Source organism: Triticum aestivum, chromosome 2D (assembly GCF_018294505.1).
Source record: "Triticum aestivum cultivar Chinese Spring chromosome 2D, IWGSC CS RefSeq v2.1, whole genome shotgun sequence".
NCBI classification, from domain to species: domain Eukaryota; kingdom Viridiplantae; phylum Streptophyta; class Magnoliopsida; order Poales; family Poaceae; genus Triticum; species Triticum aestivum.
The window spans coordinates 420,594,322-420,618,058 of NC_057799.1; positions in this window are offsets into that span (position 1 = coordinate 420,594,322).

The following is a 23,737-nucleotide window of genomic DNA, read 5'->3' on the forward strand; positions in this document are numbered from 1 at the left end:
CAACACCAATGACTATCAGGAGCTCAGGGCCATCCGCGACGGGCACCTCGGTCGGTGCCCCAAGCGCAACTATCGAGGCTACGGCCGTGGAGGAGGCCGAAGTGGAGGACGCTGGGATGACCGCGGCCCCCGCTAGGAGTGGCGCGACCAGCCTCGTGAGGACCGTTGGAAGGACCAGCCTTGCGAGGGCGCCTGGAGAGATCAGCCTCGTGAGGACCGTCCTCAAGGCAACACTGGCCTCCCTTCGCTGCCACCTCCACCAAGAAGGAACGACGACCACCACCAGGACGAAGGGGCTGGGGGCTTCTAGGAGCCTCGTGCCATCGCCTGCATCCTGGGTGGCGCTCAGGCCCCAGCCTCTCAACGCATCTTCAAGCAGTTTGCCCGTCAAGTGAACGCGGCCCTCCCCAGGCTCGAGGCCACGCGTCCGCTCAGGTAGTCCAAGTGCACCATCACCTTTAGCTCGCCCGGCCAGCTCAAGCGCGCGGCAACTGCCGGCGCCCTCTCGATGCTTTGCTCGCTCGCCATCAGCAATGTCCTCGTCACCAATACCCTCAACGATGTCGGTGCGGGGCTCAATGTTCTTTCCATCGAGACGTTCGACCGCCTCCAAGTGCCCCATGATCAGCTGCAGCCCACCAAGCCTCTCTCAGGAGTGACCGATGGCTCCACCACCCCGATAGGGCAGATCCGCCTCCCTGCCACCTTCGGCCAGCACGACAACTACTGCACCGAGCTCATCGACTTCGACGTCGCCCATAGTCGCCTTCCATACAATGCCATCCTTGGGTATCCTGCCCTGGCCAAGTTCACGGCGGTGACTCACCATCGTTACAATGTCCTCAAGATGCCAGGGAACAGCGACATCATCACGATTGCCTACAAGGAGGGACGCGGTGTGCTCTCTCAAGTGCGCCTACCAAGCTTTTGCGGTCAAGAACCCAGATGATGAAGGCACCATCTACCCTCCTGAGGCTGTCCCCAAGAAGAAGAAGCAGTTGCTCTGCCAAGAGCCTCAGGAGAGCGGTGTCTCCAGCGACACCACCTCACGACCTGCACCCACGGATGGGGCGCCTCCCTCTCTCGCATAGCGAGGCGCGCCCGACGCCCCCCTCAGGCTGGGCTCGGGGGCTCTCTTCTGGAGGGCCTCTGACTTAGCCAACATCACGAGGGAGGCGCTCGGGCACCATGTGGAGGTGTGCTTCAACGTGCATTTCCCCCGCGAGGGCACAAGGTATGGGCTGCCAGGTGCTCAAGAGTTTATCACCAAGGCAACCAAGGAGCTTCAAGAGGCGAGGGCCATGCGCGGCGACCGCCGCCCACCACCTCACGCGGATCCTTGTCCTGGCGAGGACGACGAGCTGCGCATCTGCGTCAACATTCCAGGGCTCCCCTCATAGCTACGTTCGCATGCCTTTCGGCTTGCCGAACACGACTGTCACCTGCCAGCGCCACCCGCGGAGTGTTCTGGCGGCTCAGGAGGCCAGGCACCACGCGGTCCTGGCGGAGATGGCGACGGTTCTTCACGAGCCTCCCGGGCCCCCCGAGCCTCCCGAGGTTCAGGACCTAGGCAGCTCCTGAGGAGCGACTTCTTCAGCACGCATCTTTAGCTACTTCGACATCTCTTCAGCAGCGATGCCAGGTGATATTTTCCGGTTTATTTAGTTGGGGGCGCCCCTCGGGCTGCATCATCCCCAGATCGCATGGGCCTGTCCCTGCGACGTGTATCCTTTTGCATCTTTGATTCGCTTTGTTGGGGGCGCCCCTCGGGCTGCATCATCCCAGGCTGCGTGGATCCGTCCCTGCGGCATGTATTATTCTTGCATCTATCAGAGCTAGCCTTGCCTTCTTCCGTGAGTTATTTTATGATCATCATCTACCAGTCCGGTACTTCGTTGCCACGAACGTCGTATGACCTTGCAAACCCACCCACGACTGCCTCATGATTAAGGACTACATGGCGTCTATGCTCGGGTCCGTCCCTGCAGTGTCGCTAAACCCAAGAGGCTGAGCTCTGGCTCACGGGCCAGCTCCCATGTTCGTCACCTCCCATGGCCCTTGGTGCCTTGTTCTCGCATGAGCTAATCACGGGCGGATGAGCTAGGTCGCGCGACATGGTGCCTCGTCACCATGGGAGCCGCGCGCCGGTTGTCTTTCTTCAGGATTTTCGCATGAGAAGACTGGGCACGGCGTCTGTGCTCGGGTCCGTCCCTGCAGCGTCAATAAACCCAATGGCCGAGCTCTGTCTGGCGGGCCGGCCCTGTTCACGTCACCTCCTGGGGTCGTTGGTGTTTGGCCTTCTCATGTGATAACCTCAAGAGATTCATTCGGTGCAGGTTGTCTAACCATCTCGCAGGGCCATCACAAGTGTTCCGAATCAAATTCAGGCACAACCCGCCTTGAGGTAGGGCCTCATGAGTCCCGCGCTGGCTCACGGGTGCCCAGACACACCTCCTCCAGCCCTGCCGTGCAAGCCACATGTCAGGGCGGGGCTGTACAAGCCCCGGGGGCTCCACTCAGAGGAAGCCCCCACCCACGCACCAGTGGAAGCACCATGCTCCGCGCTGGCAGTCGACACGGTCGAGGAGCGGCTATGCCCGTGCAAGTGCAGAAGCGCCATGCTCTGCACTGGTGAAAAACAACTGGGGGCGGCCTCATGGCCGCATTGACCTCAGGGAGCCGCCAGGCTCGGTGTTCAGCCTCACCGCCACGCTTTCCCTTCGAGAGAGCCACGCGAGGGGGCTGGGCACGGGGGCTACGCTCAGGTCACGCCTAGTGTACGCCACCCTGCCAGCTCCCTCGGACCTAGTCTTCGCTCACCCCTTCCGAGCGGGACCTCGGCGAGGAAAGGTATGGAGGCTTGTTCGTACGTCAAGGGGGACTCCTGAGCATGGCGACTCAGGAGCCTAACTGGTCACGTAGCCCCTCACCCCTTGGTCTCATCCTGGCGATCCGGGCGACCCAACAGTGGCTGAGGCATGCGCGAGGCCGGGGCCTGCCGACACAGAACGCTAAGGCCTACTCTTGCATCTCCTTCCCGAGGGCTGTTTGTACATCAAGGGGGACTCCTGAGCATCGTGACTCAGGAGCCTAACTAGTCACGTAGCCCCTCACCCCTTGATCTCATCCTGGCGATCCGAATGACCCAACGGCGGTTGAGGTATGCGCGGGGCCGGGCCCTGCCGACGCAGAACATTAAAGCAAACGGGAAGGAAATCACGACACCCTAGCAAATTATTACAAGACATATTGTTTCTCAAAAGTACCAAGCATAAGTTCTTAAGCCTCCACGAGGAACTATTCATATTGCAGGAAATAAAATGGAGAGGAGTGACACCATCGAGCTTCTGCTTCAACCTTGGGCGCTGCCGTCGCCCGCAAGGGGTGCCCCACCGTCAACAATGTCGCTGTCACCCGTGCCGCCAGCCATGGCCGTAGGGTTGGCAGCATCATCAGCCATGGGCGTGGGATCAATGGCGAGGAACTTCCACAGCAGGGCCTCCACCTGGTCCCTCACGGCTTCGGCAGCGGCGGTGCAGTGCTCCTCATCCACGGGCTCAAGCAAGGCCCCGAAGTGGAAGCTAGGGTCGCGAAGATGGAGGTGGCTGAAGACGCGCGTCACGGCCGAGGCAGAGAGCACGCAGGCTTCTCCTTCCACCATGGGGCCGACTCCAACAACAACGCCCTCGAGCACCGTGACAAGCTGGGGGACAGCTCGGCGGGGCCTTCCTCAGCAGTCACCAACGGCTCCTTCAACCCCCTTCCGTAGAGCTCCCACAGTGCCTCGCGGGACCTCTGCTCAAGAGAATTGAAGGCGGCATGTTCTTTGGCAAGAACTTTTGCCTTGGTCTCCAGCTGGGCCTTCTCCGCCTCCACCTCCTCCTTCAGCTTCTCCAGGCGTCCGCGCTCCGCAGCCTGCACCCAGCCCGCTTGCTCCATCTCAGCATCGCGGTCAGCAACTGCAGCCTCACGAGCCTTCATCTCCTCCTCCCGCGCCTTGCGCTGACGGGCCTCGGCGGCCTGTTGGTCACGGAGGATCTTTAGCTCGGCCTCCACCACTCGGCAGCGCTCTTCAGCAGCCTCGGCATCCTTCACTGCCACGTCGCGGGCGGCCGTGGCTAGGCCAACAGCCCGTTTTCCCTCCTCTGAGGCCGGCACGGCCTGGCTTCATGCCGCCCTGATGGACGCGTCGGATCGCAGCCATCCTGAGATCAGCTCCAGGCGCCCCAACGCCAGGCGACGGTTGACGCCTTGAAGGTTGTCACGAAGCTGGTTCAGTGCGGAAAGAGCCTCCTCTAGAGCACCAGGCGAGGCAGAAGGATCACGGCCCAGCGGCGTAATGGACAGGGGAGGAGGCAGCGCCGACGCCAGGATCGGCGAGGTAGCATCAGCAGAGGGGGCCCGGGGCTCCGGAGCCTTCGTGACCTCAGTAGGCGAGCTGAGGGCGGGCGCCTCCGGAGTCGGCTTGGCTACGGAGATCACCTCCTCCTGAGGCTGGGCCTCCGAGGCTTGCGAGGACGACCCATCTCCAGGAGCGCGCAGGCCATCCCCATCCTTCTGTGCCAGGGATGGCGCGACTGCGGTGGGCTGCTGGGCCTCGATGGTCCCGGCAGTCTCCTTCTTCTTCTTCACCACCGGCATTGGCCTAACCGTACAAGAGGAAGGCATCAAGACACCGCGACAAGAACAAGGAACAAAGATCAAGGCAGAGCACTTACTGGTCCACGGTGGCGTAATCCCTTGCCCTCTTCTGGAGCACCATACCCGCAGGCTTCGCGGGCATGTGCGCAGGCGCGCGAGCCCCAGGGGCAGCCGAGGGCACGGCGCCTGGGTCTGCAGCAGTCCCGGTCGGTGACGAGGCGGAGGCATCGCCTCGGGGGATCAGCGATGATCTGCTCTTCTTTGGGACCCCTAGCTTCAGCTTCTGTGGAGGGGTGCCCTTGGACCTCGTAGTGACCCCGGGGGAGCGCGGCGACTCCCTGATCGGGTGCTCACCGGCGTCGTTGTCATCAGAAAGGGTGCGGAGGAGATCGGTCTGGCGCGGGGGAGAGGTTTCCCCCGCCCCCTCCCGGGTCACCTTTGAGTCCACGCCCTCCTCCTGGTCAGACTCGCCGGAAGACACCGTCTCCAGGAGCCAGGGGGCCGGGATGGTTTTAGAGGTACGAGCCCACGCTCGTCGAAGATAGGCATGGCGGCGGCAATCTTCTCCCCATCCGGGCAGCGGTACAGCGGAAGATGGGAGTCCGGGGGGCAGCCCTGATCTTTCCTGAGCAGGGTGCGCACAATCTGGTCCAGCTCCTCCTTGCAGAAGTCATCCGGGCGCAGCCGGAGGTCATCTCCTGCGCCCTTGAACTTCCACAGGGGCGCGAGTGCGCCTAGAGCGGAGTCAGGCGCTGCGTCAGGAATTCCTTGACGATCATGGCCCCCGTCAGCTTCTCCACCTTCGGGTCATCAGTCTTCAGGTCTGCCGCCATCTTCTCCAGCAACGGCTCCGCCGTGGGATCGGTGAGCTTCTCGTGAGTCCATCCTTCCAAGGGCATCGACTGCGAGGTCGGCAGCACCAGCCAGGGGTGGGAGCGCTTAGCGTCCATGAAGATCCACCTGTTCCTGAAGACCTCCACCTTCCTCCCGCCCCGCGAGATCGCGTTGCTGCTGTTGGCCGCGATGAAGTTGGCGCACCCCGAGCACTGGGTGCCATTAACCCGGAGGTAGAAGAGGTGGCGGAGCAGCGCCATTAAGGGCATCACCCCCAGAAATGCCTCGCAGTAGAAAGCAAAGATTGACAGGAGGAGGGCGGAGTTGGGGTGGAGATGGACGGCGTGAAGCTTGTAATGGAAAAGAACAATGTAGAAGAAGCCGGAGAAAGGGGAACCAGCCCTGCAAAGACACTGTTCTAGAAGAACGGGTAGGAGGAGCGGCCCAAGGTTTCCGGCTTGGTAGAGCCGGCTCGGAGCACCGTCACTCCCCCCTCATTGCTGCTGTCGGCCGTCAGTCAGAGCATGGTGGCGAGGTGCTTCTTCTCGGTGAGAGTGGACGCACTCAAGGCTGGCTCAAACCAGGAGGCTTGACGCCCTGCCACTGCGGAGGATCGAGCCTTATCGGTGTCCATCGGTCGCTGATTTGGGATAAGATTGGTGGATCTGGAAGTTTTCTGAGCAGGAGGAGAAGGGGATCTGGAGGAAGACGAAGGAAGGGCAATGAAGGCTTCGCGTCAGGTGCCAGCCTTTTTGTCAGCTAGGAGCAGTTGCCGAGACAGTGTGGGAGCGGAGGCAGCCACGTCCCATCAATTGCCACGCGTCGATCGAGGCCGTAGGCGGTTAGGGCCCGCGGTGCTCCGCACTTACCCTTTGACTTCGCCTCGAAGCCAAGTTCGAGCACGCCTTCGGCCCGGGGGCTACTGTCGGCGTCCTGGGACAGGGGGTGCCCAGACTTGCCTGCCTGCGGCCCACGGCGTGGCTCTATCGACGGCCTGGTACGGCCCAGCTTCGACAACAACAACTCAAGACTCTCGCGAGGGGCCAAGCCTCGCGAGGGGGCCACACCAAGACCTCCGTGGGGGCTGCCTTCCCAGGCTTGCTCCCGAGGAGCGGAGGTATCAATGCAAGCTGCACCTCGCCAGGTTCACATGACGTCAGCCGTGACGACCAAGGCCAGGTGGGCGCCAGCGGGAGCAGTGTACCAGTTTCCTCTTTGGTGCTAAGGAGGCAAGCGCAGACGCGGGGTCCCGAGGAATCAAGCAAAGGTTTCCATATCGGTGCAACAAGACCAAGACCGCCAGGACGGTATGACGGAGGTCACCGCGGAGCCCACCGCGACGTCACCACCAGAGGCTTTTTGCAGGCGAAGACTACTTTTGTCAGGATAAATTGTACTAGTTGCCTCCCTTCGAATTTGGATGTCGTGGGATCCATTGCCTACATTTGGGTAGAGGACCAAGGCCACTATAAATAGGACTTAGCCACCACCATAGAGGGGCGAGATCGATTCCACCCTGACCACTCACCAGCTCATCGAGCTCAAGAACACCTCACCTCCTGAGGCTGTTCCACCACTGTACTAGTTCATCCTCAGCCCCTCGAGGCAATCCACCACAAAGCTGGAGTAGGGTATTACACCGCAAGGTGGCCCGAACCAGGATAAACTGCTGTGTCTCTTGTCCTTGGGTTCGTCGAGCTAGGCCGTGGAATCGTTGAGTAGGCAGACTGGGGAGGACGAGTTCTTCGCACGCACCCCAGAGTTCGAACCTCTCAAGGGTCTGCGGAACCCCGGATCCGACAACGTGGCATCCACCGTAACGGGTCACCGTTAAGCTATCGGGTCCGGTTTTGGATCCGATAACCCGTTAACAGCCCGGACCAATGAGGATTTTCCACGTGTAAAATTCTGATTGGCCGGAGGAAACACGTGTTGGCTCACCGTTGGGACAGATGTCATTCATTCATTGGACAGGAGGCGCCTATGATACGTTGACACGTGGCACGGCCCAACAGAGGCCCATTCCGGTGAAAAGGCCGGCCCATTTGACTTGGTCAAAAGGTAACGGGCCGGCCCACGGAAAGCCTGTTAACGGCCTGTTCGTATATAGCCCATTTACGTCCCGCTAACTCACGGCCCGTTACGGCCTATCGGAATTAAGCACAGTAGCTTCATCTGGGCCGTCCAATATGATTCCAGCCCGTTGTAACTTCTGGCCCATGTATGGCCCATGATGTCTTTCGGCCCATATGAGGCCCTTTGTAACTCTTGGCCCATTAACGACCCGTGGTGAATCTGGCCCGCAATGAACAGTGTGCCGCTTTATACCCATTAACGGCCCATTATTCCATTGGGCCGTTTCCAACCCGTGTTATCTTTCGGCCTTCTCAGGGCCCATTTATTCTTGGGCTCATTTCCAGCATTCGGTTACTTACGGCCCGTTACTGGCCTTTTCTGCTTGTGGGCCAAATTCAGCCCGTGGTTACAATCGGCCCATTTGCGGCCCGTTAATCCGTTGGGCCGTTTTCATAACGTCATCAAATATGGCTGATTAACGATGGTCCGTTATGGTCGGCCCATGAATGGACGATTCCAAATCTAGCCCATTTATGGCCCATAATGCAGTCTGTTATTGGCCCATGTTTGGCCGATCGATCATACAGCCCGTAGAAGGCCCCTTGATGCTACGACCTGTAGAAGGCCCATTGATTCTACGGCCCGTAGAAGGCCCATTGTTTCTACGGCCCTTAGAAGGCCCATTGTTTCTATGGCCCGTAGGAGGCCCATGGTAACTACAGTAAATATGTAGCCCATGGTTATTGTGGCCTAGTTTTAAAAAATAGGTTATTGCGGCCACTAGCAAACCGCGGAAAAAGAATTGCACTGACTACAAGCAAACAAATAAACAAGACAATAAGGAAATAAATAAGCAAGCAACTTACCCTAGGCTATCATGGCTATTACACATATTACATCCACTGGGCATCAAAGTTCGCCACCAGTGTAAATATAGGGAACAAAACAGCATCTCATATACACTGGTTGTCAAAGTTGGCGACTAGTGCAAATAAACGCCGCAGTAAAACAAGTCCAGAAATGAAACCACTTCAGAAGAGCTCAAGAAAAAATATCCTGGGTACTCTTAATGCTGGCAAGATGCTTAGCAAGCTTATTAACTTTCTCTTGTTTGGCGCTTAAATCCTCTAGCTTGCTGTTGCACCAGAAAGTATGCATCTGAATTCTGCAAGGACTTCCTCAGTCCTTCAGCTTCCTGTCGCAGCACAACTGATCGATGTCTTTCAACTTGAAGTTGAGACTCAAGAAGACGAACTGATTCAGGCAACAAGTTCGAAGAGCTTGTGCCAGCAATAGTGGCCAGTAACTCGAATACTACATCAAGATAGGACTTTTGGGTTCTCTCACTGTCGTCAAGATAGTTTTTTATTAGCTTTCTTGGAGACCAAGAGGGATGTCTCACTATCTTGAACCTTATCTGCATTACTTCCTTTACCATTGCATAACGGGGTACTGTTCTCCAATATTTTGTTCGCATTCTAAAAGAGAAACAAGCAGACACATCAGAGGTTTACCATGTTGTATATGAAACTCATTTTGGTAAATTAGTCCAGTAGTAAAGTGGACAAGATAACATCATGAAACAAGCATATATCTATGTACCATGGTCACTTTATGGTCTATATCATTCTAGTTTTTGTTGCCAAATCAAGATAGAGACACAGTTCAAATAATATTTGTTCAAGACAAAGCAGAATAGACAGAATATAAGTGTGGGAAACCACAGAGCAATAACAACACTTGTAATGTACATGACATGAGAACATAATTGTTTATTCAATTGAAACTGAAATCAACATAGAGCAAGTTACAACAGCAAACCAATTAAAGAAACAGGTTAAAAACATACCTGTTGCGCCATTGGAGTTTCAATTCCATCCTTCAAATTTGAAAATAGTTGGTATGAGTAAATACAGTGATGCAAGAGCAAAGGAGTATGAACCATAGCTACAGAACCTGACCTGAGAACAATTCTTCTTCTGCTTTAAGCATTGAGTTGGGATTCGGAGTGGTGGTCCTCATGCTTTGGGCACTGTAGTTCCCTTACTAACTGCTCGTGTTTGGGTGCTTTGTGGTGGAGACAGTGTTGTGTCAACTGGAACTGGGTTACTATCTGCTGGGGTTGGGGTTAGAAGGGGTGTAGCTGGTTCTCTGTCCAACTGGGTAGGGGTACAATTTGCGAGAGTCTGGGTTATGTGTGGTGGGGCTGGTTCTTGGGAAAGTACAACCATGGTTCTATCTGCATCAACTGGTAGCACTATCTTTTCTGAAGACCGTGTTGTTACTCCCTTAGATGCTGCCATCACCCTCTCCAATTCAAATGGCTGATAAACAAGAAAAGTAATTGAATGTACAAACATTGTATGATAGATAGGTGCAATGGATAGTGGGGAATAAAAGAGGGCATGAAATAATTCACATTTATGTTGTCTAACCAAACAGGATAGCATGACACAATTTCACTTATATGATGGCTAACTAAACAGGATAGTATGACACAATTTCACATATATGATGGCTAACTAAAAAAGATGGAAAGACATAGTTCAAAATATGATGACTATGTAAACAAGATGACATGATATAACTATATAATGTGTTTATTAAATAGGTTGGCATGCCATAATTCACATACATGCCGCCTATGGAAACATGATAGCATGATATAATTCACGGATATAATGACATAATTCAAAATATGATGATTGTAAGCACTAAACAGGGTGAGATGATATAACTATATGATGTCTTTATTAAATGGGTTGCCATGCCATAATTCAGATAGATGCTCTATATGTAAACATGATGGCATGATATAATTCAAATATATGATTTATATAGTAAGCGAGTAAGCAGATGGCAATCACATATATGATGTAAAAACTAAGCAATGCAAGACAACATGCATGACATGAGTAATATAACCCTGCCAAGTTTGAGCATAGACCTCAGGGGGGAAATAGGACTAGTCATCAGTCTCTGAATCCTCCTCTGAGGAGCTCTCTGTAACCAGAAGATGTCTGCTTCAGCAGGTAGCATTGTCTGCTCTGAATACCTTGTTTGCACTCTAGATACTTCCATCACCGCTTCAAATGGCTGATGCACAGGAAGAGTAGTTGAATATACAAATGTTGTCGACAAATGGAACACGTAATACAAAAAAAGGATAGCATGATGTAATTCACATACATGATGATTGGCTAAACAACATGGCATTGCATAATTCACATATATAATGCCTTGCAAAAAGATAGCATTGCATAATTCACATATATAATGTCTTGCAACAAGATGGCAATGCATAATTGACATATGTGGTAATTAGACACTAAACAGGTGGCATTCACACAAAGCATTTCTGAACTAATCAAATGACATAGCAATGCAAGACACCATATGCATGATATGAGCAACATAACCCTGCCAAGTTAGAGCATACACCTCGGGGGGAAATAGGACTGGTCATCTGTCTTTGAATCCTCCTATGAGGAGCTATCCGTAACCAGCGAGATATGCGCTTTGTCAGATAGCATAGTCTGCTCTGAAGACCTTGTTTTCACTCCAGAATTTTCCATCACCGTGTCAAATGGCTGATGCACACGAAGAGTAGTTGAATGTACTAACATTGCTAACAAATGTAATACGTAATGAAAAAAAGGATGGGCTGATATAATTCACATATAAGATGACTGGCTAAGCGGGATGGCATTGCAAAATTCACATATATGATGCCTGGCTAAACAAGATGGCATTGCATAATTCACATATACGATGAAGAAACTAAACAGATGGCATTCAGACAAAGCATGTCCAAACAAAGCAGATGACATATTTGATGTATAAAGTAAGCAATGCAAGGCACCATATGCATGATATAACCAACATCAGCATGCCAAGTTAGAGCGAAGACCTCAGGGGGTAAATAGGAGTGGTCTTCTCCTTCTGAATCCCCCTCAGAATAGTTATCTTCCTCTCGATTACAATCCGAAATGGGTGGAGGGGGGCTGCCTTTGTGCCTACCATGGAGCGACTCCTGCATGAAATTTTATTGCCATGCAAGGCTCGCCTCTTTTGCTCTACATGTTCAGTTCCATTGTGTACAATAACTGACATGCATAGGAATAAAACATAGTGAGATTATGTAAGGAGTGCATGCAGAAATCCAGAGTGATGGTAGCAACATGTGGATAGACCCAAAACCAATGATAGCAGGCAGATAATGGCTTCAGTTAAAAAATACAGATAATGGCTTCTTTATTGTTTATTTCCCACCCAACATGAAACTCATAGTAGACACGAGAGATTAACTAGATAGTACATAGATACTATTGATTGCGGCCCCGATATGTACCCCACAACCATTTAAAAGCTCAAGTTTGACCATTATTTTAGAGCTGACTTAGAGTCTAATCGGTGAACAGGACGATAAAGTAGCATGTAATATTAAGCGATGCATAACATAAGCAGACACGAAAGAGTGCGACCTCTCTTGCAGACCCGTGTAGTCCTCGAGGTCATCTGCTCGGTTGATGATGGTAATGCAGTTGTCATGGCTGCCGGCGGCGGGGAAGAAGATCTGAGGCGGCGAAAGACATTCTGGAGGCCGGATCCCTGCTGTGCTGGACCCTTCTGTCGTTGGAGGAGCTGAGCTGGGGTGGACGACGGCGCCGCAGGAGCGGGATAAACCACACAAGGTTTTCTTTGACAACTATCTGTAAGAGAAGTAATTCTGTAAGGCTCGTTTGAATTGGAGGATTCTAACAACGCAGGGATAGGAAATACACAGTAATAGGATAGGAATGCACGTGCAAAACAGAGAATTTAAAAACACAGGATTTCTGCCAATCTGGGTGTTTGGTTCACAAGAATTGGAAGATCACATGATGCAAAGAAGCATGGTGAGATTAAGTCAACCCAGAAGAAAATGTACAGTTATAATGCTATTATGCTACTATCTCTTAGTCTTGTGCTTCATGAATAGGAATTTGAAAAAGGAGGACAAGTGGATATTAAAATTCCTACGGTTTTTCTTTCAAGGAGACACTAAAGGAACAAATCCTACATTTTTTCCTTTGCTCCATTCCTTTGAACCAAATGCATGAATGGTAGTAGCATAGGAAACTTTCCAATTCCTATGTTTTTCCTTCAGTTTTCCTTTCAAGAACTGGCGATACTAGTAGGCAGGCATGAGCAGGGAAAAGCCTACACTCAAAAAATGTTTCTGTGCTACTTCTACTACTTTGGACCCAGGCCACTGCCCTACTAGCTCAACTTCCAGGCTCATTGATACGTCTCCAACGTATCTACTTTTCCAAACTCTTTTGCCCTTGTTTTGGACTCTAACTTGCATGATTTGAATGGAACTAACCCGGACTGACGTTGTTTTCAGCAGAATTGCCATGGTGTTATTTTTGTGCAAAATAAAAAGTTCTCAGAATAACCTGAAAATCAACGGAGATTATTTTTGGAATTACTAAAAAATATTGGCGAAGAATCAGCATCAGGGGGCCCACACCCTATCCACAAGGGTGGGGGCGCGCCCCCTAACCTTGTGGCCCCCCTAGACTTCCACCGACCTCAACTCCAACTCCATATATTCACTTTCGCAGAGAAAAAAATCAGAGAGAAGGATTCATCACGTTTTACGATGTGGAGCCGCCGCCAAGCCCTGTTCATCCTCGGGAGGGCAGATCTGGAATCCGTTAGGGGCTCCAGAGAGGGGAATCCGTCGCCATCGTCATCATCAACCATCCTCCATCACCAACTTCATGATGCTCACCGCCGTGCGTGAGTAAGTCCATCGTAGGCTTGCTAGACCGTGATGGGTTGGATGAGATTTACCTTGTAATCAAGTTAGTTTAGTTAGGGTTTGATCCCTAGTATCCACTATGTTCTAAGATTGATGTTGCTATGACTTTGCTATGCTTAATGCTTGTCACTAGGGCCCGAGTGCCATGGACTCAGATTCGAACCCTTTATGTTTTCATGAATATATTTTTGTTCTTGATCCGATATTGCAAGTTATAGTCACCTACTACGTGTTATGATCCGGCAACCCCGGAGTGACAATACTCGGGACCACTCCTGGTGATGACCGTAGTTTGAGGAGTCCATGTATTCACTAAGTGCTAATGCTTTGGTCCTGTACTCTATTAAAAGGAGGCTTTAATATCCCTTAGTTTCCAATAGGACCCCACTGCCACGGGAGGGTATGACAAAAGATGGCATGCAAGTTCTTTTCCATAAGCACGTATGACTATATTCGGAATACATGCCTACATTACATTGATGAACTGGACCTGGTTCTCTGTCACCCTATGTTATAACCTTGCATGATGAATGCCATCCGACATAATTATCCATCATTGATCCATTGCATATGAGCTTTTCACATATTGAACTTTGCTAAGTTACTTTTCCGCTGCCACTGTTACGATTGCTACAATGCTGCTACTATCACTTTTGCCACCGTTACTGTTACTTCCATATTACTTTGCTACTAAATACTTTGCTGCAGATACTAAGTCTTTCATGTGTGGTTGAATTGACAACTCAACTGCTAATACTCAAGAATATTCTTTGGCTCCCCTTGTGTCGAATCAATAAATTTTGGGTTGAATACTCTACCATCGAAAACTGTTGCGATCCCCTATACTTGTGGGTTATCAAGACCTTTTTCTGGCGCCATTGCCGGGGAGCATAGCTCTATTCTCTGAGTCACTCGGGATTTATATCTGTTGATCACTATGAGGAATTTGAAAGATCAAAGAATCAAGATTTTTCCCTCAACTACGAGGGGAGGTAAGGAACTGCCATCTAGCTCTGCAAGAGCGAGAGCAGCAGCGTGAGCAAGAGCATACCAGGCAGGGGACCGAGAGCAAGAATAGAGCAGCAGCGCGAGCGAGAGCTAAAGCAGCAGTAGCTCCTACTGATGCGGACGTCGCCGTCGATGGAGCGACGCCGTGGAGGAAGTGGCCGGCGACGCTGCCGTGGATGGAGTCGTGCCATGTCGGCTCGGGACCGAGCGCCGGCAGCACCGTGAGATTGAATCAAGAATAAAATGTGGCGATTAGTGTACAACCTCTTTGGTGGCGCCGATTAGGCCTCAGCTTCATTCGACAAAACGGTGATGATGCTGCTCTTCCAATGGTGCAGGTGAAGACGACGGTGTGGGAATGGAGGTGGCGCGAAAGACGAGGGGAACATCGGGGCAGCTCCTTGGAGGTGGAGGACGGGGTGGCTGAACCGGCGGGACGACGAGATCGACGACGGATCCTCATCCGGTATGGTGGATGAGGGACGTCGAGGTGTTGCTGTGGATGACGTCGTCGGGGAAGAGGCTCCGGCTGGGAGGCGGACTGAGGAGGGTGTGGGGCTTCGCGGGTTTTCGCGGCCTCGGTGTACGAATGGGTGGGCGGATGGGACGGGAGGGGGGAACCATGGCTTAGGGACGCGCTTGTCAGAAATGTAGGGTAAGTTACAAAAGTACCCCCACCGATTTGAGCTAGGCAGTTCTTTCGGTTCAGGGGTCTCATGGGCATTTCGCGTGTCGGGATTTCGCAGGAGGTGGGAGTTTTCGCGCGCGTTGTAATTTTGGGATAGCAAGGCGCGGGCTGAGATGGAGGGAGTTTTCAGAGCACAACGAGACAAAGATATATCTTAAATATTTTGGGGTAACAAGGCGCGGGTTGAAATTTCCGGACAAGCCTAACGTGCACTCTACCAAATCAAATCGCACTTCCGTCGATTGAAAAACAAAAAGAAATCAATTCGCACCACTCAAGAGAGTCGAGTCCCGTGTACTGTACCAAATCAATTCGCACTACAAATGCCATTCAAAACTTTCAATTCATCTTATGTTTAATTAAAATATTTCGCTACGTGTATAATGTATGCAACCTGCTACTCAAATGAACGTTTATAGTGCATTCCAAACGTATATACTACCGCTTCAATATGAACTAAATTTGAATTCGTTTCTCTATTTGAATAAGATCTGCAATCATGATTGTTGTGAAGTCAAACCATTTGAATTCGTTTCTCTATTTTAATAAGATCTACAATCATCATTATTGTCAAGTTAAACCATCGTTAGTGTATTATCTTCACATCACACCACATGATTACTGTCGAGTTAGATATGAACTATGTGTACTATATGAACTCGAAATCGATTTTTTGAATCCACTTTATGTTGATTTCAGATCACAGTACATTTCAAGCTCTAGCTAGATCTTGATAATCTAAACCATGTCTCATATGTATAATGTGTTTATCACATAATGTATGGTGCCCCGCCCCTACGCCTACAAGTATTTAGAAGTGAGTTGCAAACGCCACACATTACCACAAATTCAAATAAAATGTGAGATTGTTCGATATATAGTATGGTTTAGATTGTTCGATATTTAGTTGTGAGCTGCAAACGCCACCCATTATCACAAATTCAAATAAAATGTGAGATTGTTTGATGTATAGTATGGTTTAGATTGTTCGATATTTAGCTGTGAGTTGCAAACACCATGCATTATCACATTATGGTATAACATGTGCAAAACCACAGCACGCGTATCACCGCTATATTCATGCATGCATATGTTTATAACACTATGATCTCCTATTCAAATATATGAATCCACTTTCATATCGAATTATGATCTTTGTTAGTCTCTTACACCCACACAATCCTCTAATCTTTGTAGCTAGCACAAACTTTCTCTCGTGCATGCACACGCCCTCCTCGCTCTCCAACTCCCTCAGCATTCTATCCATCGCGCACATTCATTTTTCACTTTAGGCAGTTCTCCCACAGTCTCCACAACTCCCTTCCGACACACACCGATCGATAAACCTCTCCAGCGATGTCTGCCTACAACATACACGCGCACCTTCCATCTCCTCCTTTCTATGTCCATGCCTCGTGTCTCTCATACGGTCCCACACATGCATGTGTAAACTCTCACCCCTCTTTTCATCCATCTCACAATTGCACACTCCTCCCCCTATCTAACTAGTAGCTAGGCCTCTCGCACCACCTCCTAGCTCCATTAATTCTCTCTGTCTATCCGTCTTGCTGGGCCTTATTTACCTCTAACAAATGGATGTACACCGACCGATCTCCCGCTATACATATAGCTAGCTAGGTCGTTATAACTCGTTTTTTCCCACGCGTCGATCGATCTACCTCATTAGTTATGTCTCTCCCTTCCTCCGACAAACAACAATTGATCTACCGATCTAGTTAGGTTTGCTTACCAAACACATGGTCCCCCTTCCTCATCCATGCATGCATCCCGACACATCTATCATGCACACGCACACACAGAAACACATCCCCAATCTAATTGATAATATTGCAGTTCTACCCTCAGTTTTTCTAGTAGGCCTCTCCCACCATCTTCGAGAAGCAACTCCATCACCCATCCAGCACTCTACCCCTCTCCCTGCCTCTCTCTCTCCTCTCTCTCTCTCTCTCTCTCTCTCTCTCTCTCTCTCTTTCTCTCTCTCTCTCTGTCCCAACCTATTTCCCGTCCTTCACTTATGTATGGATATCGACTGATCTCCCTCAAGACATAGTTGGGTCTCTCCTTCTCAACACATATACGAGTTGTTCTACCTCTCTAGTTAGGTCTCTGCCTCCCCCCTCCTGCCCCCCCCCCCCACACACACCGATACATCGAGCGCTCTAGTCATGTCTCCCTGCCACACACAAACTTCCTTGTGCCCTCTAACGTTCCGCTAGGTCAGTCGCCCTATATCTTTGACTTGCACACACATAATTTCGATGGCTCTCTTCATTGATCTCGCACCCACCCACTTGATCCTCTCTTCGACTCTATCGATATCTATGACCCCTCCCTCTCTTCTCGTGGATCGCCCCCTCTATATATGATATAGATAGGCCTCTATTTCACACACATTGCATGTGTCAAATTTTTGTTTGAGGTATCATCGACACATATTCCCACAAATACATTCACGAAATCACACCCCCCCCAACAAAAAACACTCACGAATGCACACGCCATCTGCCTAGGTTTGTATCTCTCTCACACACACCCACGTAGGTGGGGGACGTGCACAAAGAGAAGAGGTACACGCACGACGCACGTACTCCCGTCTCTTTCCCGACCACACCTGCGCGGGTATACGGTGGAGCTCATTTCTGTACGAAAAGGTAGCCCACGTGGTAATTTGACACGTGTACTAGTTGTCCACTTGATGGAGGATCGTGTACCACGGGTGAACAAACAAATTGCGACTTGACGCGTTATGTTAAAAAAGAGGCAAACCATGTGGGGCCTACCTTAGAGGCAAGGCTCTATACATTGGAGATGCTCTGTACATATTACTTTTGATCTGTCCCGTCAACTCGTAGAACGAGGAGAAGCTTGCTTAGTACGCCATCTCCCCCGCCCACGGGCGTGGTGGCTCGCAGGACGAGGTGAAGCTTGCTTACTACGTCTTACGCCCGCTCCCTCGCTCACACGCGTGGTGGCTCGCAGGACGAGGAGAAAATTTTATTACTCCCTCCGTTTACTCCTCGTCCCTACCTTGGTTAGAGATATTATCATATTGTTTGAAATATATTTCCTTTAGTAGATTTGAATATGAACTACTAGTACATACTCCAAACACAGATGTATATAGATGTATTTTAGAGTGTAGATGCACTCATTTTGCTCCGTATGTAGTCCATATTGAAACAGATGTAATAGTACGCACTCTCCCTCGCCCCTCGACCCTCGCCCACGTGGTGGACGCACAACACTCGGTCTCAGATAGCCAGGACAATATATACTGCAGTACCATTATTGCTCGACTTCCCAAAGAGGCAAAGAGCCAAGCGCAAGGTTGATATTTTGGAGATGCCAAGCGCAAGGTTTATAGGAGAACGAGTAGTAGTAGTAGTAGTAGTAGTAGTAGTAGTAGTAGTAGTAGTAGTAGTAGTAGTAGTAGTAGTAGTAGTAGTAGTACGTACCAGTGGTACATACTGTATGAGGAAGAAGGCAACAAGATGTATGTTTTGCATGACAGTCTCTTCTTACAGGACGTGCTAGACCTAGTGGACCTCATTGTTGCAATGGGAGTACTCCCTATCATAGATGGCACGATTCAGAGTGGTGGGCAGCGGGCATAATTCGGAGCTGCTTAGTCTTAAACCCCATGAAGAAGTGCCATCGAAAGGAATAGCCATCCTCTACACGTGCTCCTATGTAAAATGTGTAAATGAGACAAAAAGAGAAAGAGACAAAGTAAAAAAATCACCAGCCTTAGATCCAGCCCTATTGTATCAGTGAATGATATTTCTACGTCGTGATTGACATGGCTATATTATTAACCATGCTACGAAGGTAGAAGCGGATTTTTATTTATTCGCGGAGGTAGCAGCGGATGGATATTCAACGAGGAGTGAAATGATGGCTGCTTCCTCGGTCAAACATAGAGAAAGGTGGGCCTCGTGATTCATGGCTTATTAGTCATTATTACTGCCTATACTCTTTGCCCATATATAATAACCGCATGGTAGTACAGTAGTGTGCTATACTTTTAATAACCATGCTCGAAGAGAAGAGGTGCACGCACCCACACACGTAGTGTACTAGTAGCACTCTTTGCGTCTTCGCCAACCACACACGTGACACGGTGGAGCTCATTTATGTAAGATGATGCAGCCCACGTGATAATTTGACGCGTCTAGTAGTAGTTACTCACTTAGACTACCCACAGTGGGAGTAACATACATAGTAACATCACACATATCTAGATAAAATAGATGATGTGGCAAGCAATAAATGAAGAAAGAGAGGAAAGTGGTAACATAGCTAGTTACTAGTAGTATGAGTAACATCACACATATCAAGGCAAGATGAGTCTATAGCCTAATAAATAAAGTGTTGCATGTTACCACACATATGTTACTCCACACTGTAGAGGTAGTAACATAGACTAGTGACAAATGCATGTTACTAGTCTATGTTACTACCTGTTGTGGCTAGTCTTATAAATAATGGAGGGTCGGGAACCACGCATGAACGGTGTCGCGTCATTTATAAATAAAGTTTTTTTCTTCAGTGGCACGTACGCAATATAAATAGGTTCATATGGAGAGCAAAGGAAACCGCTCCACTATATACTAGCCAGGACGAGCCTACACGGTTGCTTGCTGGGGTTGCTCTCTTCACACTCTCTCGCACAAAACGACTGTGGCCACATCTCTAACATCCGGGCGGATCACGTCCGCTGGAGGAAGGGGTGGATGCTTAGTGTAGATGCGGTCACCGTCGCCGACGGCGAAAACCACTGTCAACACGTCCCGATCAGGGGTCCCCGCCGTTCTCTCTCACAAAGTGGGTGAGGTTGCCTTCGTCCCTTGCTCACTACCGCGACATGGGCAGTTGCCGCCTCCCTCCGCCCTCCTCTAGGTTGAGCTACGTCCTGACATCCCTCAGGTACAACTTCCTTACAGCCGGCTTGCACCACTGCCCCAGGTGCCCACATCGCTCCATGTGGATATTTCTCTACTTCTTTTCCCCGCACATACCTCTACTGGCTTCTACATACTGTATTTGTGATGAGTTTATGTCTCATCAAATAGTCCCAGTAATCTTATTCTAATCATGCTTCTTCAATTTATTTGCCACAGGGATGCTCATCTCGATTTTGGTGAAACTGCACAAAATGATCCGATGGTCAAAGGGTTGCAAACTTAAATTCTTCGGAAGCTTCAATGTTGCCAACAAATTAAAGCCTGGTTAGGGTTTACGGTTCAAGGGCTAGGGACTGCATGGATCGTTTTTTTTCTTTAGCTGTCTCTGTTCCAAAATAAGTGTCAACTTTAGTAGTAGTACAACTTTGTACTAAAGTTTGCATAAAGTTGCGACACTTATTTTCGAACGGAGGGGTGCATATTGGCTATGATCTGTCAATCATTGAGATGCAATAGCATGTATGTTAGTCTCCTTTGTATTTGATGAAATGGTGCAACGGGGCAACCTTGGATGCAAGATACATGAAATAGAAGCTGGAAGCTTCACAACATTGTACAAATTTATCTCGCTGAGAAATTACAGTACGTACTATACTACTATGTAAAGAGTTAGGTGTCGCACAGTGTCCAGAAAATATGGTGATAGTGTGAGGTGGGCCATGTAATCACTGAGCCTGCGTGTTTTCACTTTTTTGCACTCCTCTGCTGTAAGAATGGAGAAAATTGTAATCTAGTACCTCCTTTCGCCGAAGCGTGGGACATCCAGCAGTCGTACCACCTCAGTAATAATGACCAATGAGCCATCAAATCACATAGACCCAGCAGTAAGTTGGACGGACAAAGCAACCATCACTCTTGAATCCGCTTCTCCCTTCAACACAGGCGCCAGTGAGAGGTCACGTCTGCTCTGACCGGGCATGAATGCGGCACCGATTCTTTGGAGCGGCGCTGACCATTTCGGGTGGGAAGCGCGCGTGGGCGATGGAGGGGCTTTGGGTGGGCCAGGCTGGTCAGGAGCGGGCGTGGCAGCTGTCCCGACCGGACGCCCGGAAACGAGAGGATGCACCGACTCTCGCGGCTAAATCATACACTACACACCAAACACACACACACAAACGCACACGCACACACAGGTTCATAGAATAGGAATATCGTGCGAGTGCGAAGCCACAGGAAGTGAGATACAAATGGCGTACGTACAAGAAGAGAAGAGGTGACGAATATTCGATCAAACCTAGACTGAGGAGTAGTACTCCCTCCGTCTAGGTGTTAAGTCATCTTACGAAAATCAGATATTCCCAAAATGTTTAGGCGTCGTCCATTAACTTCGCATCTCAATCCCCTCCTGGCCTCGTTGCTAGCGAGCGTTGTTACTTACTCTGCCTTGTTAACTCCCCGGAAACCAAATGCATGGAGCGCAACAACGTGTTGATCAGTCAAGAAATCAAAGTCGGCTTGCATGCGAGTTAATATGTGGCCCTGCATGGTAGCTAAAACGACATCTCTTAGTTGTTGTGATTAATTGTTGCGTTTAGAGACAGAAATCAGGGCTTTGATTGGAGGAAGGACCGGTCAAGTTTCTCCTTCTCCTCCAATCTACTTGCACCTTGGTCCCGCTGCACCTTCTAACGTGACTTACACCTAGATAGAGGGAGTAGTACGAGATACGATGTCACACTGACTTAGATCGAATACAAGTGCCCAAAATTATTGGAAGAGAGCAAAGTGTACAAACTAAATAATTAAAAGAGTAAAATGCACTGTTTGTCATTGAACTTATCGTATAAGTTCACTTTGGTCACTGTACTCAAGAATACGGTCGATACGGTCACTATATACGTGATGAGGTGATTATACGGTCAATGCGAGATCGTATAGCTATGTATTCATCCATTTTTACCAGTCAAAGAATCCTCCTGGCGCCTTGTCAGACCAATTTTCTCTCTCTGTCATGCGGGTCCTACCTGTCATTGGGTGGAAGAAAGAAGTTGAATGAAAATAAAAATATGCACGGGGGCGTGGTTCGAACCCTAGACCTCACGCTTTATACGTGCAAACAGGATAACCAGCTACACCAACCTCAAGTTGTGATTAACTAGTGGCAAATATAGTTTTCTACCTTTAGTAGCGGCACACGCATGCAGCGCGCAGCTTGCAGTGCATGCACATGCACTAGCACGGACTCAAGTCGCACGCTGGCCTCTATTGCCGCAAGTTCGTGCAGTACCTCGCCTGTTGTCTGCCGTTCCCGTTGTTGACCTTGACACCTGAGGTCATCGACCCGTTGCTCTACCACTACGGCAAGTCCGAGCTCTCGCTGCTTGTGGTGCAATGCATACGAACTCCATCTGCTTGAGATGACATGGCATTAATGATGATTATGATGACGCCCACACTAGGTCGCTCTACTCGCCTTGTGCGCACGATTGTCGTGCGGCTGCCGAAGTACGACCCTGCGGCCTCAACTTCGTCGCCGGTTGCCGGTGTGTGCGTGCTGTGTGCTAACTAGTGTGTGTCTGCCCGCTGCGTGCTAGTGTGCGAGTGCATGCATGCATATTGTGTGCATGTTATAATAAGGATTCACTTAAAATAGTACGTGAGCAAACAGAGGGATCAATTGGACAGTGTTCATGAGCAATAGCGAGATGTGTGAGGTAAGATACATGTTGGCGCTTTTAATTTTTCTTATTAATTTGTTTGTTTCACCCTCTGATTGGTGGGACCCAACATACTGCGTGGAGAGAGGTAAGGTGACTAAGGCTGCATTATTTCTGTACTACCAACACTGCTTTAAATCCCAAAAGACCTTACCACCAAAGCCACACGGCACGATTATGATTTAAATCCCAATGACTCCCACACAAAAAAAACACGACATGCTTGTCACACGAATGCAGGAATGTATAAAAGGTTATTTTCCTCTCGTTAATCATAACGTGAGGGTGGTGTAGCTGGTTAGCCTGTTCGCTCATCAAACCTGAGGTCTCGCGTTCGATAACCGCACTTGAGCATAATTTTATTTTTGTTCGACTTCTTTCTTCTACCCAATGACAGGTAGGCCTGCGTGACAGAGAGGGAAAGTGATTTGGGGCGGTGGCAGGAGGATTCTTTGACTGGTCAAAATGGATGGATACGGAGCTATACGATCTCGCAGTGACCGTATAATCATCTCATCACGTATATAGTGACCGTATTGACCGTATTCTTGAGTAGAGTGACCAAAGTGAACTTAGCAATTACTCTCAATACGCCCTAGTTTCTTAGCACCCATTGTAACCCTTAGTACATACGGTGGCACACTGACTTAGGCCGAATACAAGTGCCCAAAATATTTAAAATTGGAGGACGGTGCAGCCCACCTTTCTGATATTTTGACCATGTGTGGTTCAGTTGTTGTTCACTTCGGAGGGTTGTGTACCACACGTGAACGTTAGTAAGCACGACTGGGAGGCGTGGAGCGTTAGTTGCGAGTTGACTCCTTCGAGCATTAAATTTTCTTCACGTATTAGCATTGCCCCTAGTATTTTTATTCACTGCGTTAAATAAAGAGTTCCGTTTCATGCACAATTTAAAACTAGTTTTATGGAGAGAAAAAGAAAACCACTCCATCTATATATGCTACAACCTCGGCGCTTGTTTTCTAGGGTTTGCACTCTTCACACTCTCTGTCCACTATATATATACACGCTGGAGCCT